Genomic DNA, 15,607 nt, shown 5'->3' with positions numbered 1-15,607 from the left:
CTTTTACCTTTTAACTCAAAAAGTTGTAGTTCTGAACTGAGAATATTAAAACTGTCCACACTTAATCCTGCAGTCTTGAATTAATTCTTGAGTTTGGAGTTCTTTGTTGAAATATAGCTGAGATGAATATACCAAGGCTATAACATTTTATTGTATAAGACCACCTATCCATACCACCACTATTTTCCTTCTTTCTTCATTTGGTGGGAATTATTTGTATTATGATAGTATTATTTCTTTTTTAATTTATTTTTTATTTTGGTTTTTCCCAATTACATGTAAAGATAATTTTCAACATTTATATTTTGTAAGATTTTGAGTTCCACATTTTTCTCCTTCTACCCCTTCCCTTCCCCCTTCTCAAGATGACAAATAATCTGATATATGGAATATCATGCTAAACAAATTTCCATATTACTCATATTCTGTGAAAGCAGAATCAAAACAAAAGGAAAAAAAACCATGAGGAAAGAAAAAAATAAAAAATTAAAACAGTATACTTTGATTTGTATTCAGATCCCATATTCTTTCTCTGGATGTGGAGGGCATTTTCTATCATAACTCTTTTGGAATTGTCTTTGGTCACTGCATTATTGAGAAGAGCTAAATCTGTCATGGTTGATCTTCACACAATGTTGCTATTGTTGTATACATTGTTTTCCTGGTTCTGCTCAATTATACAGCTGCAAATGTAATAAGATGACCTTGTAAAATCTTTCCTGAGATACCTGAGCTGAAGAGATCATCAATTTAAAGCTGAGGAAGTAGATATAGACAGAGTCAGGAATACAAAATATTCATCTTTATTAGGATAACAAACTGTGCTTGTAGTCTATTCAGTATTTATCACATACAAGCAGTGTTAACATAGAATGCAATGAAAGTCATCCAACCCTTCTGTAGAGCTATTTGGAACTATGCCCAAAGGGCAACAAAAATGTGCATACCCTTTGATCCAGCAATACCACTACTGGGTCTATACCCTGAAGAGATGATGAAAAAGGGTAAAAACATTACTTGTACAAAAATATTTATAGCAGCCCTGTTTGTGGTGGCAAAGAATTGGAAATCAAGTAAATGTCCTTCAACTGGGGAAATGGCTTAGCAAATTGGTATATGTATGTCATGGAACACTATTGTTCTATTAGAAACCAGGAGGGACGGGATTTCAGGGAAGCCTGGAGGGATTTGCATGAACTGATGCTGAGATGAGCAGAAACAGAAAACACTGAAACAGAAAAACACTGTACACCCTAACAGCAACATGGGAGTGATGTTCAACCTTGAAGGACTTGCTCATTCCATCAGTGCAACAATCAGGAACAATTTTGGGCTGTCTGCAAAGGAGAGTGCCAGCTGTTATCCAGATAAGGAGCTGTGGAGTTTGAACAAAGTTCAAGGACTATTCCCTTTAATTTAGGAAAAAAACAGATATCTTATTGTCTGATCTTGTCACCTCTTAGACTTCTCTTCTCTTCTTTAAGGATATGATTTCTCTCTCATCACACCCAATTTGGATCAAGGTACAACATGGAAACAAAGTAAAGACGGACAGAGTGCTTTCTGTGGGGGGGTGGGGGGAGGGAAGCAAGATAGGGGGAAAATTGTAAAACTCAAATAATATCTTTAATAAAAATTAATTTAAAAAACATAGAATGCAACACTCAAATATTGAATTTGGCCAGTGGCACACTCATAAAACCCAGAAGAGAATATCCAGAAAAAGAGTGTGGGTAATGGTATCAGTGTAGCAGAGGTCGATTTTTGAAATCAAGAGGTTGTGGTTATCTTTAGAGGGAGGTGCTGCAGTTGAGTAATGAAGTCAGAAACCAGATATCAAAAAGCTAAAAAGAAAGACAGTGAATAAATACAGTTAATTTGTGTAGATAGTTTTCTCATAGAGATTGGTTAAGCAAAGCCTATCCCCAGTCACTAAGTTGGCTGACTAGCCATTGTTCTAAAAGGGATATTTTACAAACTCAGCATGAGTTATGTCAACAAACAAGACAAAGCACATTATTTGAAAAGACCAACTCCGTGTTGCCAGTACCTCCAGGAAAACTATAAAAAGTTAGTCCCACAACAACCCAGAGAAATCAGTCATCCAGAAGTCACTGGGAGTTGCTGGGCTTTGAATCTTTATTGATCCAAAGCTAACTAGAATTTGCTAACTGGAGTTCAGGACAATGGTTCATGAATTCCAGGTGACTACCACTGGAGACCATACCATCTTCTCAAGCTCTTGTCCTGTATCCCTCCTCCCTTTCTCTGCCAAATTCCTAGGAAAAAACTATCTTTTCTCCGGGCCTCCACTTTTGTCTCAATCCTTGCCTCTTTATAACCTGGTTTCTGATCTCTCCTTTCGATTATAACTCCTCTTTCCAAAGTCACCAGTAAGCTTTTTTAACTCAAAAAACAATGATCTAGGGACAGCTAGGTGGCGCAGTGGATAGAACACTGGTCTTGGAGTCAGGAGTTCAACCTGAGTTCAAATCCAGCCTTAGACACTTAATTTCCTAGTCGTGTAGCCTTGGGCAAGCCACTTAACCCCATTGCCTTGCAAAAATCTAAAAAAAAAAAAAAAAAAACCAGTGATCTTTTCTCAGGTTTTATTCTTCTTGATCTCTCTTCTTTACTTGATACTATTGATCAATCTTTTCCAATTCTTTTTTTTTGACTACTCTGCTATACATAGTCTTTTCTCTGGGTTTTCATGATGATCTTCTCCATATCTTACCAGTCTTTCTCAGTGTCCTTTGCTGGCTTATTATCCATGTCTTGCCTCTTTACCACAGGTTCTGTCCAGAGGCCCTCTTGGATATATCGTAAACTTCTGAGGGTTTGATTATAATCTCTATACAGAAGACTCACAGATCTATAAAACCAGTCCAAGTATGTCTCCTGAGTTTTGGTCTCACTTAAATAACTGCCTATTGGACATTTCAAAATGCATTCCTAGAGACAATTAAAATTAAATATGTCCAAAACTCATTATCCTCCCTGCAAACCAAATCTTTTTCCACATTTCCCTGTTTCTGTTAAAGGTACCAGTATTATTCCAAACTCCCAGATTCCTAATTTCAGTGTTATCCTAAGAGTTTTTTGTTTCTATCATCCCAATCAGTTGTCAAATCTTGATATTTCTACCTTCTGAGCAAATTTTGCATCTGACCCATTGTCTCTACTCATGAAGCTACCATACTTAGTTCTAGTCCTTACCAATTTTTTTCAGGACTACTGTAATAGATTCTGTATCCATGCCTTAAGTCTGAACACTCTGATCCATCCTCTGTATCAAAGTGATACTCCTTAAATATGGACCTGACCATGTCACTCTGCTACACAGTAAATTCCAGTAGTTCTCTATTTGCCTCTAGAATAAAATATAAACTTTTCTGTTTGCTATATAGTCATTTTTAACCTTGCATCAACCCATATTTTCAACTTCATTATATATTACTTTTTTCCTCAGTCTACAGTCCAAAGAAGCTGACTTTCTCTTTGTTCTGCACACAGAAAGGCCCCTCTACTTTCTCCTCATGTTTTTACTATCTCGCATGCCTAGAGTAAGGGGCCTCCTAATAAACACTCAAAGAATCCCCTTCTTTCTTCAATAACTGGCCCTACCTCTCAACTTATCTTATATTCAGATACATTGTTTTTATTGTTATTTATTCTGCATATTCATGTTTATACTAGTTGAATACCCTGTTAGAAAAGCTCTATAGTATCAACTCTGGAGTTAGGAGGACCTGAGTTCAAATGTGACCTCAGACACTTAATAATTACCAAGCTGTTTGACCTTGGACAAGTCACTTAACCCCATTGCCTTATAAAAAAAGCCAAGGGGGAAAAAAGAATGTAAGCTCTTTCCACATCAAGATTGTCCCATTAATTGCATATTTGCATCTCCATTATCTGGCACAATGCTTGACACAGAACAAAAATTTAATTGTCAGTTGGCGATTTAGGAGATGAGTAAGTCACCTTATAATGCTACTTCAGTAGTATCCTTCTAATACCATATGGGCAGTGTTCTCACTACAACAACTCATCATTTTACTCCTTGGAACTTCCTCACACTACAAAGACAGAATACTTGTTCTACTATTTATACCCATCATTGTAATACAACAAATGAGTAATTTACCACCATTACTCCAAGTCCTTAGAAAATGCTTTCAGGGTTGAATGGTAAGTTTGCATATAAATTTTGATATCTGAAACCTAAGATGAATTCTCTAAATCTCAATGTAGTCAGCTGAGAAGGAAATCCAAGGTCAACTAACAAGAAAAGATACTAAGAAAGTAGTATCAAAAGAGCCCACCAGTTTTAGAACAGGGAAAATAGTTTTCTCTATCATAGGCAGCAATGAAAGAATATGGTTGGAGAGGGAGGGAAAGGAAGATTGTACAAAGGTAAATCACATGGCAAAGAGAAGGGAGGGGCAAAGAGATAGGAGGAACAAAATGGCAGCCATATCAAGCATATAAGTAACTAGAAAAACTAGATTTGCTAAATTCAAAAAGATCAAAGAAGAGAAAAACTAATGATATGTACAAAAATATTTATAGCACCTCTTTTTTACAGTAGCCCAAAACTGAGAAACTAAGGGAATGCCTTCTTATTGGGGAAATATCTAAGCAAATTATGATATATAAATATAAGAAAACATTAGACCATAAGCAGTAATGAAAGAACAGTTTCCAAGGAAATTGAGAAGACCTCTATAAACTGATGCAGAGGGAAGTGAGCAGAATTAGGAGAACAATTTGTATGATAATGACATTACAGAGAAAAACAACTTTGAAAGATTTTAGAATTCTAATGTTAAACTATGAGTACAGAGATCTGAAAATGAAACATGCCACCCACTTTCTGCCATGCAGAATGAGATATATATTTTTGCACATGGGCAATGTAGAAATTTTTTTTTGCTGGACTATATATATTTTTGTTATGATGGTTTTACTTTGAAGGGAGAAATAATCGATGCTTGGATGGATAGAGATAGAGAGACAAGAATAAAAAGTAGGTCTGAATGCTAGATTCTATTCTATTTTTTCAATTTATTTATTCTATCTTATCTAGGGGAAAGTAGGAGAGAAAAAAGGTTGGGAGAAAGGGGGTGGGGTGGGTGATAGAAGGGAGGAAAGTTTGTGGAAGAGGTAGTCAGATGCAAAACATTTTTGAGGAGGGACAGGTGTAAGAGAGAGAATAGAATAAGTGGGGGTGGGGGATAGGATAGAAGGAAATACAGTTAGCAGTAATTGTGGAAAAAATATTGAAACAAGTTACTCTGATAAAGACCTCATTTATCAAACATAGAGAACTGAGTCAAATTTATAAAAAATAAGAACCATTCATCAATTGATAAAAAAAAATCAGATGTGAACAATTTTCAGATTAAGTTATCTAATAAAAACATTTTTTTAAAATGTCCTAACTTATTATTGATAGTTTGCAACAATTCTGAAGTACTACCTTATACCTATTGGATTGGCTAATAGGACTGAAGAAGAAAATGACAAATATTGGAAGGGCTGTAGGGAAATTGAGATATTGATGTAGTGTTGGAGAAGTGAAATAATTCAACGAGTCTATAAAATAATTTGGAACTATGTCCAAAGGACATAGTAGTGGCCTAACAGTGCCACTAGGTCTGTATTCCAGAAGAAATGAAATACATGAAAAAAAGAATCTATATGTATAGGGATATTTATAACAGCTCTTTTCAAATCTGACCTCAGACACTTGATAATTGCCTACCCATGTGACTTTGGGCAAGTAACTCTTAACCCCATTGCCTTAAATAAATATAATTAAAATAAAATAAATTTCCATGAGCAGATGCAATGGGAAATGTACTGTTTATAAAATAACAGCAATATTCCAGATGATCAGTTGTGAATTCTTACCTTTTTTCAGCAATTCTATGACCCAAGAGAATGCTGAAGGATTTATTATAAAGAATATTATTCAATCCCAAAACAAAACTGATGGTATCTGAATACAGATTGAACCTTATTTTTTCACTTTTTTTTCTTGATGTTTCTCTTTGGAGGGGGGTGTTATATTAAAACATAACTACTATGGCAATGTTTTTCACATCTCCATATTTTTAACCTGTATCAAGTAACTTGCTTTTTCAGTGAGTTAGAGTGGGGTGGGAGGAAGGAAGGAAGAGAATTTGGAACTAGAGGTTTTAGAAGTAAATGTTTAGGGGGGCAGCTAGGTGGTATAGTGGATAGAGCACCAGCCCTGGAGTCAGAAGGAACTAAGTTCAAATCTGGCATTGAGACACTTAATAATTACCTTAGCTATGGACAAATCACTTAACCCCATTGCCTTGCCAAAAAAAAAAAATGAATATTGAAACTTGTTTTTTGAATGTAAGGGGGGAAGGGGAGATTAAAAAAAAGAAATAAAATAAAGAAAAAAATTTTTTTTAAATTTCATTTATTTTACCAACTACATGCCATGATAGTTTTAACTATCAGTTTTTGCAAAGTTTCAGTTTTTTCCCTCCTGACAGAAAGCAATCTAATATAGGCTATACATGTATAACCATGATAAAAGTAGATCTATATTAATCATGCTGTGAAAGAAGAATCAAATCAAAACAGGAAAAAAAGGCATTAAAGAGAAAAAATACTACATAAGACAACTTTTAAACTAAAGATAGTAAATTCTGATCTGCATTTAAACTCCACCTTCTGAGGATATGGATTTTTTTTTCCATCACAAGTCTTTAGAATTGTCTTTGATTATTGTACTGATGAAATGAACAAGTCCATCATAGTTGATCATTATCCAGTGTTACTTTTGTGTTCTGTCACTTCATTAAACATCAGTTCATGCAAATTTTTCCAAGCTGTTCTGAAGTCCTGTCTCTGATGATTTCTTAATGAACAATAGTGTTCCATCACATTCCTGGACCACAATTTGTTTAGCCATTCCCCAATTGATGGACCTCCCTTCAATTTCCAATTTTTTGTCATTACAAAAAGGGCTGTTATAAATGTAAAAGGGTTTTTAAACTTTTTTGTGATATCTCTGGGATATCCTACTTCCCTCCAACACTGATCATTTTCCTTATCTGATTCAAAGTGGTACCTCAGAGTTGTATTCATTTGCATTTCTCTAATCAATAATGATTTAGAGCACTTTTTCATATGACTATAGATAGCTTTACTTTCTTCATCTGAGAATTGCTTTTTCATATCCTTTGACCGTTTATCAATTGGGGAGTGACTTGTATTCTTATAAACTGAACTCAGTTCTCTATAAATTTTAGAAATAAGTCCTTTATCAGAATCACTAATTGTAAAAATTGTTTCCCACTAAGTTCCCTATACTTAAATTAACTTCATACCTATCTTCTGTAAATTTCACTAATTAGAATTAATCATTAGCTTTTGCAGTGCCCTAGTCAATAAGAGGTTCACTACTTAATACTGTCAGGTGCATGGAACACTCAGTATGCTCATTGTTTTTTGTTCTTTTGTTTTTATTAAATTTTTTTATTAAAGATATTATTTGAGTTTTACAATTTTCCCCCCCAATCTTACTTCCCTCCCCCACCCCCCATGAAAAGCAATCTGTCAGTCTTTACTTTGTTTCCATGTTATACATTGATCCAAATTGAGTGTGATGAGAGAGAAATCATATCCTTAAGGAAGAGACAAAAAGTCTAAGAGGTAACAAGATCAGACAATAAGGTATCTTTTTTTTCTAAATTAAAGGGAATAGTCCTTGAACTTTGTTCAAACTCCATGGCTCTTTATCCGTATACAGATGGCACTCTCCTTTGCAGACAGCCCAAAATTGTTCCTGATTGTTGCACTGATGGAATGAGCAAGTTCATCAAGGTTGAACATCGCCCCCATGTTGCTGTTAGAGTGTACAGTGTTTTTCTGGTTCTGCTCATCTCTCTCATCATCAGTTCATGCAAATCTTTCCAGGCTTCCCTGAAATCCCGTCCCTACTGGTTTCTAATAGAACAATAATGTTCCATGACATACATATACCACAGTTTGCTAAGCCATTCCGCAACTGAAGGACATTTACTTGATTTCCAATTCTTTGCCACCACATACAGGGCTGCTATAAATATTTTTGTACAAGTGATGTTTTTACCCTTTTTCATCATCTCTTCAAGGTATAGACCCAGTAATGGTATTGCTGGGTCAAAGGGTATGCACATTTTTATTGCCCTTTGGGCATAGTTCCAAATAGTTCTCCAGAAAGGTTGGATGACAGCATATTCATTGTTACAAATTGTCCTTGTTCCCTGTTACTCAAGATTCTGAAAATTTTGATGTTCTACTCTATTGACTATAAGAAAGCTCTGGAGCGGCTAGGTGGCATAGTTGGGGCAGCTAGGTGGCATAGTGAATAGAGCAGGCCCTGGAGTCAGGAGTACCTGGGTTCAAATCTGGTCTCAGACACTTAATAATTACCTAACTGTGTGGCCTTGGGCAAGCCACTTAGCCCTATTTGCCTTGCAAAATCCTAAAAATAAAAAAAATAAAAAATAAAATAAAACAAGAAAGCTCTGTTAGACACCCTGTGGGGTCTTTAGTCCTCAAGATGCCATAGATCTGATCTATTGGCAATGGCTAACTTTGCTAATAAACTGATTGTGCTTGGAATTTTGTCTCTCTCAAAGTTTCAATCACAACAGCTGGCAATCCAGATTGTTCCTGACTGAGGGATTTCTATACTCAGGACAACCCTTCAGAAGAACTTCCTAGGATGCTCTGGTAAATTTTTTCACAGAAAAACTTACCCAGGGAAAACTGCCTTATAGGAGGATGCCCCCCTTCTTCTGCTTCTCCCTCTTTAGGACCTCCTCTTTTGCCTATCACTCCTCCAACTTAATCTCCTCCTAAAGTGATGAGACTTATTCTCCTTTGAAACTGAAGGACAATCTACCAGTATTTTCCTTTTCAGGGAAGGCTAATTCATGGCATAACTACAGGGGCAGCTGGGTGGTGCAGTGGATAAAGCACTGGCCCTGAAGTCAGGAGTACCTGAGTTCAAATCCGGCCTCAGACACTTAATTCCCTAGCTGTGTGATCTTGGTCAAGTTACTTAACCCCATTGCCTTAAATTAAAAAAAAAAGAGTTGTCATGACATAACTACAGAAATTTTGGTTCCTATTAGACATTATCAGCTTTTCAGTCCCTAACCTCTCTATCTGGAGAAGGGATACTCTGAAATTTGCTGAGGACCCTGGAGTCATTATTCTCCAGCTGCAGACTATCTTTTGAGGAGAAGTTACTGATTTAATGAAGACCCTACTCTCCCCAGGAGAAAGAATTGCCCTTATAGAGACAAGCCCTGGTAGGCATCACTCTTGCTGGTCCAAGGTGGTCTTCCTAGTTGTCCTTTACATGATCTGCACTATAACACTAGCAACCCAACTGACACTGCCATGCTACTTCAGGTTAGGGATTCTTTAATTTGGGGAATGGAGATTTATACTATCTGCTCTGAAAATTAGAATAAATTTCAAGAGTTCATTCAAGAAGAGAATGAAAGAAACTCTCTACCTTTTTTTTAAATAACAGGTTGTTTAAAGGTGCCAATATATAGGCAAGGGTGGATCCAATCAGTCCTCAGGATGTGAGAATCCTTAATTTGGCCCCATTGGCTAATAAATTCCTGAAATATAGAATTAATTCCATAAGAGTTTCCTGAGTTGGCATAAAAACAATTAGTGAACTAAGAAGCATCACCTTAGTATGTTTATGCAGGAAAAGGCAAAGATAAAGAAAAACCCAAACTGAAAGCCCAGATGATTTTTGACTCTTGCCCAAACCATTCCATTTCTCTTCTGACCTCTAAAAGAAAATCTTTTTATTGTCATCTTGCTTTAAATAGAAGGCAGAAAAAGTGGGATCTAAAGAAAATAAATGGAAACAGAGAGAACCTTGGGAGATTCCAGAAGTAAATTTACAGCATGAAAGTGAAGGTGAGGGGCAGCATACGTACATAGCATAAGGAGTTTGTTTTCCCTGATCTGATATCCTTGTATTCATTATAGTCTCTGCCTCTCCCTGCACTGATTGAACTCCATATTAATTTGGTGACAATTTATGGTTGCTTATTAGACATACACTGGAGCATCTAATTCAGTCTTAATTGAAATACTGGACCCTGAGAGCACTTCCATTGGGTTCCAATATGTTGCTGGAGTTTTTAGAAGGTTCAGCCTCTCCTCAAATCATCTCAATTAGTCACCATTGGCCCTCTCCCAGTAAAACATTCTCCAGTTAATATCTTATGTGGCAATCTCTTCTATAAATTGAGAACAACTATTTCATGCTCCTCAATGATTCTCTATTTTTACTTCTCCTGGAGTCCTCCTTTTCCTTATTCCCTGTTGTGATAGATTTTTCAGAGAACTCCAATGAGGACTTTCTAGATTTTTCAAGGGCCCTCTGAAGAGGAATTTCTCTCATTGTTCCCTGTTTTAAGTCACCTAACATCCCAGTCTCTTTATGGACCACATCATTCTTCAGCTGTGGGATTATTAAAATCAGCTATCTCTGTTACTATTAAGACCAAAAAGGGTGGCTATGTTGTGTAGTGGATAGAGCACTGGCCCTGGAGCCAGGAGGACCTGAGTTCAAATCCAGCCTCAGACACTTAATAATTTCCTAGCTGTGTGCCCTAGGGCAAGTCACTTAACTCCATTGCCTTGCCCTCCCCCCAAAAAAGCAAACCAAAAGAAAATTTCTATCCTTTGTTCCTCAATATATCTCGTCGATGGAAGCTATTGAAGATATATCACCTATTACTAATTTTCTGAGATACCAAGATATTATTGTTCCATGTAAATCACCTTGTACTAATCCTCTTGTGCCTGTCAGTTTATTATTAAGACAGTTTATCTATTTGTGCAAGATTTATGTACCATTAATGTTTATGTAGTACCTAGACATCCAGTGGCACCCAAGCTAGCCACTATTATCTATTCCATTTCCTGTGAGGCCACCTGTTTTCCTGTGATGGATCTTTGCTCAACTCCTTTTAGCATTCCAACTCATCCAAAACCAGTTTGCCTTTACTTGGAAAAATACTCAATGGACTGTCTCAAGGGTATCTAGAGAGCCCCACCCTCTTCTTTTAAATCTTATAGTAGGTCAGCTCTTAGTACTTTCATGATTTCTGCTCTGGTGCAATACTTTGATGATCTCTTATTAGTAGCACCCAGGGTTGAGACCTGCCAGTAGTACAGCTGTCATTTTCTCCAGCTTTGCCAGAGAGGCCATAAAGTCTTGAAATCAGAGCATCTTGGTTTTATTTTGTCTGCTGGTAGCTGCTCTGTCTTCTCAAAATGTATCCAGATTCTTCAATAACTATCTATTCCTAAAATCAAGAAATAACTGCTCATTATTCAAAGAGCATCCAGGTATTGTCAACCTCATCTTTTGGTGAGATTACTAAACCTCTAACTTCTTTGACTAGAGAATCTATGACAAAAACTTTACAACTTGAGCCTCAACACCTTACTGACCTGACAACTTAAGAAATTCCTGTTATGGGCTCTAGCCTTGGGGCTCCTAGATTTCAACAAGCCCTTTTCAACTTTTGTTCATGAACTAAGGGGATGGTCTCTCAGGTCTTGACTCAAATATTTGGATCCTCCCTTTGCCCAATAGCTTATTATTCTGCACAACTACAGTAGCAACTAAAGCACTACCCTGCTTAGAGGAAAATGTTTATGATTTACTTTAGGATATCTCTCTGATAGCTGCAATTTCTCCATGAAGATAAAGCTTTCTTACTTTGTTATAGAACTCATGCTTTTTCTGAAAAGAGACTTCCTGGGTATGAAGGGACTTTGCTAGGGAAAGAGAATATTATTCTTTTTTTTTTTTAGGTTTTTGCAAGGCAATGGGGTTAAGTGGCTTGCCCAAGGCCACACAGCTAGGCAATCATTAAGTGTCTGAGACCGGATTTGAACCCAGGTACTCCTGACTCCAGCGCTGTTGCTTTATCCACTATGCCACCTAGCCGCCCTGAGAATATTATTCTTAAGAGTGTGCCATCCTCAATCATGCTGCATTGTTTCTCAATTTATCAATCTCTTGGGAGCCATTATGTGTCTACTCTACTGTAGTACACATGGCTGAAAAACCCCATTATGATCTTTCCAACTCTCTCTTGGAGAATCCTGATTGTTTTGTATACCAATGGCTTCTCTTTTAGGAGAAATGGTGTACATTATAGTGGTACTGCTGTGGTGTTGGAACACAACACCATATGGGTAGCCTCTCTACTCTTTAATCTCAGCTACCCTCTTGCCAATAGTAAAAGTGACCATTTATATTGACTCACAGACATAGATTTGGTATCTGGTTGGGATATTGTGGCTGTAGAAGTTTTCTGACCTCTGCCAGCAGTCATAGCTAATACAGATCCCCTCAAGGAATTTTTATTTGCCCTAAACCTACCAGCTGCTCTGGCCATTATTCGTTGTCCTGCTCATACCAACAGAACTGATCCTGTCTCACAAACAAACAGCTCTGCTTACTACAGTAAAGGTTCTTGCAAATATTTTTCATCTTTCCTTTTCTAGTAAAGATAATTTGGATATAATCTATAACTCCAAGTTGAAAAATGAAAGAATGGTTTAAGACTAAACAGATAAATTGGGTCTGGGTGACTGTGGAAAGCAAGCTGCTCCTCCTCCTTCTATACCAATTTCTATTACCAGGTATATCTTTCTGTTCATAAGGGGGTCCATTTTGATACTCAGGGAATAGTAGTAGTTCAGTAATGCAAGCATAGATTGCTCCAAGTATCTTCACTGTTGCAACTTCATTTGTTCTTCATTGTTTTGCTTTGCCAAGCATTTCATATGCCTTCTCAGGTGTGGCCTTTGATGGTCACCTTTTAGCACATTTTTCATTTGAATATTTGCAGATTGATTTTATATATATACATATATATATATATATATATATATATATATATATATATATATATATCCAGTGGGTTGAGGGAGTTAGTGCCTGACTCCAAGGTCACAGCCACCTTTGTTACTAAAGTCCTTTTATTTCAAAAAATATTTTATGGGGCAGGGGCAGCTAGGTGGCGCAGTGGATAGAGGACTGGTCCCAGAGTCAGGAGTACCTAAGTTCAAATCCGGCCTCAGACACTTAATAATTACCTAGCTGTGTGGCCTTGGGCAAGCCACTTAACCCCATTGCCTTGCAAAAACCAAAAAAAAAAAAAGACCAAAGGAGAAGGGGCAGCTAGGTAGCATGGTGGGTAGAGTACCAACCCTGGAGTCAGGAGGACCTGAGTTCAAATGTGACCTCAGACACTTAATAATTTCCATAATTTCCTAGCTGTGTGGCCTTGGGCAAGCCACCTAACACCACTGACTTTCAAAAAAAAAAAGAAACCTAAAATTTTTTTTTTATTTTTCCCAATTACAAACAATGATAGTTTTCAACAGTTACTTCTTTGCAAGGTTTTGAGTTTCACCTCTTTCTCTCTCCCTCTTTTCCCTTCTTCCTCACCCTGACAGAAGGCAATCCAATATAAGTTATACATGTAAAGCTATGTTAGACATAAATCCATATTAATCATGTTGTAAAAGAAGAATCAAATCAAAACAGGAAAAGAATTAAAAAGAAAAATATAATATATAGGACAGCTTTTAAATATTGAAGATAGTAAGCTTGATCTGCATTTAAACTCCACAATATCTTCTGTCGATATGGATGGTATTTCCCATCACAAATATTTAGAATTGTCTTTGATTATTTTACTACTGAAATGAACAAGTCCATCATAGGTGATCATCCCCAATGTTGCCATTAATGTTCTTGCCACAATGTTCTTCAGGTTCTGCTCACTTCACCCATCATCATTTCAAGCATGTCTTTCCAGGCTATTCTGACTTCCTGTTCCCCTTGATTTCTTATAGAATAATAGTATTCCACAATATCCATATACCACAATTGTTCAGCCATTCCCCAATTGATGGGTATCCCCTCTATTTCCAATTCTTTACCACTGCAGAAAAAGAGCTGCTATAAGTATTTTTGAACATGTGAGTTTTTTACCATTTTTTGGGGTAATCTCTTTGAAATATAGACCTTGTAGTTATATTGATAGATCAAAGGGTATGCACAGTTTTATTATGCCTTTGGGTGTAACTCCAAATTGCCCTCAGTTCACAATTCCACCAACAATGCATTAGTGTTCTAGTCTTCCCACATTCCCCTTCAACATTGATCATTTTCCTTTTCAGTCATTTTGGTCAATCTCAGAATTGTTTTCATTTGCATTTCCCTAATCAATAATAATGCTGGGGCAGCTAGGTGGTGCAGTGGATAAAGCACTGGCCCTGGAGTCAGGAGTACCTGGGTTCAAATCCTATCTCAGACACTTAATAATTACCTAGCTGTGTGGCCTTGGGCAAGCCACTTAACCCCATTTGCCTTGCAAAAACCTAAAATAATAATAATAATAATAATAATAATAATAATAATAAAATCCTTAAAAGAAAATGTGCCCCGATTTAGTTCACCTGTCTATATAGGCTTCACAGATCTATTCCTATTTGGGAATAGAAACAACTCTACCATCCTTAGAATTTGGAACAAGTTGAGCACAAGATCAAAGAACTCAAGATTCTTATTAGCAAATTGTTTTCTGAAATCAGTCTGAAATGGCCAGACATTCTTCCTCTTTATTTTATCTGACCAAGGGAAGAATTACTTATCTCTCCCCCTATGAAATGTTTGGTCATCCTCTTCTAAGAGGAAAACCTTTCCATCCAATAGAAACATCTTTATTGGGAGGAGATACTTCTGTTGACTTTTATCTATGGGAGCTACAGATTAGACTGAAAAAACTCCACAATGCAGGAGCAGCAGTACTAGACCTTTGAACTTTTCCTTACACGACTTCCATCCAGGCGACAGAGTCTATATCTAGGATTTCCAGCAGACTAGCAAAATTCAACCTAAAGCCAGTTCCAAGTTTTGCTGATTAACCCAACTGCAATCAACATTGGAGAAAAGAACTCTTGGATAGCCTTTTCACATATGAAATCTGCCTGTTGAGCCTATATTCCTTTTTTTTTCATTTTTATTAAAGATATTATTCAAGTTTTACAATTTTCCCCCAATCTTGCTTCCTTCCCCCCACCCCCACCCCACAGATAGCACTCCATCAGTTTTTACTTTGTTTGAGCCTATATTCCTTGCAGTGATAGAAAATAATCATGTTTCTACATAGTAACCTCCCTTCCTCAGTTAATTCTTTTAACAAAGGGAGAAAGCAGATACCCACAGGGGAACAGAAAATTATTTCTTTATGATTTGTATTACACCTTATAATCTTTATCATTATAATATGTAGGATAGATAGACTAGGACCAGGACTCAACCCAATATTATTGTAGCAAGGACTTTAGTTTACACACAGCTCAAACTGGTGCTTGTGAATCATGGAAGCCTGTACTGACTCCTCTTACAGTTGTTGTTCTTGTCCCACATAAAACAAGGTCGACTTCTTTTTTTCTTTTTTTTCCTTTTCTTAAAGATTTTATTTATTTTGACTTTTACAATTTT

This window comes from Macrotis lagotis, chromosome 4 (genome assembly GCF_037893015.1).
Source record: "Macrotis lagotis isolate mMagLag1 chromosome 4, bilby.v1.9.chrom.fasta, whole genome shotgun sequence".
Taxonomy (NCBI): Eukaryota; Metazoa; Chordata; class Mammalia; order Peramelemorphia; family Peramelidae; genus Macrotis; species Macrotis lagotis.
This window is presented reverse-complemented; position numbering follows the sequence as displayed.